We start from the raw sequence: 4037 nt of genomic DNA on the forward strand, positions 1-4037 counted from the left end.
TTTGTCATTTAAAAATTTTTTTAACCTTACCTTGTTTAACCAACACACCAAGAAAGTAATTACATAATAATTAGTACATTCAATAGTACATTGATCATGGACGTACGAAAAGGGTTTTTAATGGAAAATTCGTACCTTAAGTACAAACTCATGAAGAAACACCACCTACGACAAAGAAATGAAACCAACATTATTTTTGGACTACTGTTCGTGATGGTCCATAAAATAATAATATAAAACAAAATAAGTTGTCATATAAAATATCGTCGGATTATTATATGTCACTACTCGTTCAAACATGTTCCGACACGTTCAGACGCGACTATACGCGCGAAAATATCAAACTATTTGATCGCGATCGCATCGCGCCGCAACTCATCGCTTCGCGCTTTGAGTGCGTTTGACCACGTAGGCCACTTTCGGCGAAGGCAATTGTTTGTAATTTTCGCGTCACATCGCGTTCGCGTTGAGTTCGCTCACGTAGGACCCCGTGTAAATGTAGTTGGTTCGATACAACTATATTTGAAGACTGGTTTTTGTCTGTAATTATTCCATATTTTAGGAGATTTAAGGTCCAAAAGAAAGTTATGATTGGTGATAACCTTGCAAGTCATTTATTTAAGAGAATCATTGAAAAATGTCAAACCAATAACATCTCATTTGTTTTATTGCCTCCCAATAGTACACATTTATGTCAACCATAAATGCAGGGGTGTGTGCTGTACCTTCTCGTGGTCCCCCTGTCTAGTAGTATTATTAATACTTGAGGCTCGCTGCGTATTTTCGCAATTTTGCTCAAACCATGTCAACAACATGAAGCCAAACAGCACAAACCAGACGACCGAACGCCGAAAGACCTCCCGGCCTTATTGGTGTAAACAGCTCTTCTCAGGGTTACCCCTATAACAATCATACTTTCCATGAGATTCGAAAAAATAAAAACAAGAACAAAAAAATATATAAGAGAATTTCAAAACCAAAAAAAATACCAAGACAATAGTAACCTAAGTAACACTATATGCAAGGCAAGCACAGATAACAACATAAAGATAGTACAAAATAAACGTGGAAAGCTTAACTAAATCTAAAGCCAACATAATAAACAAACTTTTCCCTGATGCAGACATTTTAGCTATCCAAGAGACCCATGTACCAGAAGGTGAAACAAACCGTCTGCGAATCGACGGTTTCCATATGGTGAACTACATTGGACACAGGAGGCATGGGTTGGCAACCTATATTAACAAGAAGAAGGTAACCTCACTTGACGCCGTAAATGTCGAAGGAAACGAACACACGTGTGGTATCTATATTGGTAAATTGACCATACACAATGTATACAAACCCCAAGTGGGTGCCATCGGTATTGCCAGTGTGCAAGCATCCTTCAATATATATTGGAGACTTTAACTCTCACAGCACAGAATGGGGATATACGGCCGAAAATGAAGACGGAGAATTACTCTCGAACTGGGCTACCACTAACCAATTTAAGTTTATTTACGATGCTTATCAGGGGTGGCAAATTTGAATCCGGTAGATGGGACACGAAAACTTCTCCGGATCTACGTTTCGAATCCAAAGACCAAGACGGCCTACCACTTAGTGTAAATCGTGTAATAAAAAACAAATTCCCCAAAAGTCAACACTGCCCTATAACTGTGTCCGTAGGAATTATAATACCGACGATTGACAAACCACCCATGCCAAGATGGAACTTACGAAAAGCGGACTGGGTTGCTTTTTCAAAATATGTCGAGGAAAATATAAACCGAATAAAACCAAAGACGGCAAATTACATAAGATTCGTAAAACTCCTAAAAACAGCGGCTAAAAAATCAATACCTAAAGGACACAGGCATAGCTATACTCCCTGCTGGTCGAAGTAATGTGATGATCTACTCAGTGAATATGAAAAGGATGGGACCGAGGTCAATGCAAACCGCCTGATTAGACTGTTAGACGAAGAACGAAGGAAGAGGTGGTTGAGGCCATGGACAATTTAGATTTCACTAATTGTAGTAGAGAAAGCTGGACTGTCCTAAAGAAACTGAAGGCCACGCAGCCTTCGTACACAGAGAGTAAAGTATCACCAAATGACGTCTCAAACATACTGTTCAAAACCTCAAACATAAAATCTAAAAAGTATAAAAAAAAAAAAAAAGGTACGAATACAAAACAATACTCAATAGGTGTGTCGAAAGATCGGAAATAATGCAAGACTTTAACAATAAAGAAGTAGACATAGCCCTGAGTCTCGTAAAGATTGGTAAAGCCACTGGGGTTGATGGGGTATTACCATAATTTATTAAACACATAGGACCAAAGGGTAAAATTTGGCTTGCCAATATTTTCTCATACGTCAAAAACACAGCTATTCTACCTAAAGTATGGCGTGAAGCAAAGGTAATTGAAATACTGAAATCCGGTAAACCAGGAAATGATCCAAAAAACTATAGACGAATCTCCCTGTTGTCCATCGTGTATAAGTTATTTGAAAGGGTTCTCCTGGCAAGGATACAAATGAAAATTGAAGACACCTTACCTAAGGAGCAGGCGGGTTTCAGACAAAATAGAAGTTGCTGTGAACAAGTTTTATCAATTGTAACACATGTCGAAAATGGTTTCCAGAAAGAAAAAAATCGGGAGCCGTGTTCCTAGATTTGACCAGTGCATTCAACACGGTCTGGAAGCGTGGGTTACTCCTGAAGTTAGCAAACATTTTGAATTGCAAAATGACCCTCAGGCTCATTGGAACTATATTAGCAGTCAGGAAATTTCGAGTACACCTAAACGGAAATGTAAGCAAATATAAATACCTCCAGAATGGTCTCCCTCAGGGTTCTGTCCTCTCTCCAATTTTGTTCAATGCATATACAGCTGATATAACAAACACTATATCAAAGAAATTTATATACGCAGACGACGTGGGTCTAGTAGCCCAAGCGGGAACATTCGAAGAGGTGGAACATATATTAAACGAGGATCTTAATAAAGTACACAATTTCTTTAAAATCCTGACATCTCACTCTTAACCCGGGTAAGTCAGCCTCCATTGCTTTCCACCTAAGCAATAGAGAAGCGAACAGGAAATTAAATCTAGTAGTGGATGGTAATTCTATACCGGCAGAAAATGCACCAAAGTACCTGGGCTTGACACAGATCATTAACTTTTAAACAACACCTAGAAGGGGTAAAAGACAAGTTGAAAACACGAAATAATATCATCAGCAAACTGACCGGAAAAAGCTGGGGATGTAGGGCGAACGTCTTACAAATTTCATCCTTGGCATTAGTTTATAGCGTTGCAGAATACTGCACCCCAATATGGGAGAGGAGTACTCACACTAAAAACGTTGACGCACAACTAAATCATACAATGAGAATTATATCAGGATGTTTCAAATCAACTAAGTTAGAATGGCTACCAGTGCTCTCACATATAGCCCCACCAGAAGTGCGTAGGCACAGAGCAGCGCTAAAGATGATTGAGAAAATACAAAACTCTCCAAATCTTCCAACCATGATGACTTGTATAACGCACCAAACAAAAGACTGAAATCTAGGAATCCTATTTGAACGTTAAAAAATAGTACAAATACAGAAGGGGACTTATGGAATTCGCATTGGAAGAATGGAGCAGTACTAAATAACCACCTCATAAGTGATCCGACCAAATTAGTTCCTGGTTTCGAATTCCCCCGTGTAGCATTGACTGCCTTAAACCGCGTAAGAACTGGACAGGGAGGGTGCAATTATTTGTTGCACAAATGGGGAATGGTGGACTCCCCGCTCTGTAACTGTGGCCAGATCCAAACCATTAGGCACATTGTTGAAGAATGCCCGGAAACAAAGTTCAAAGGAGGAACATCAGGTTTACACAAAGACGATAAGGAAGCGCTAGATTGGCTACGTAACCTTACCATACGCTTATAGCATTTTATAGTTGTTACTTTTTAGCTTATTTATTTATTTATTAGTTTATTTATATTAATCCGTTATAACTTTTATTTTTATTTATTTTTTTGTACACCAAT

The sequence above is a fragment of the Sipha flava genome, unplaced genomic scaffold (genome assembly GCF_003268045.1).
Source record: "Sipha flava isolate LNK unplaced genomic scaffold, YSA_version1 48_pilon_pilon, whole genome shotgun sequence".
Classification (NCBI taxonomy): domain Eukaryota; kingdom Metazoa; phylum Arthropoda; class Insecta; order Hemiptera; family Aphididae; genus Sipha; species Sipha flava.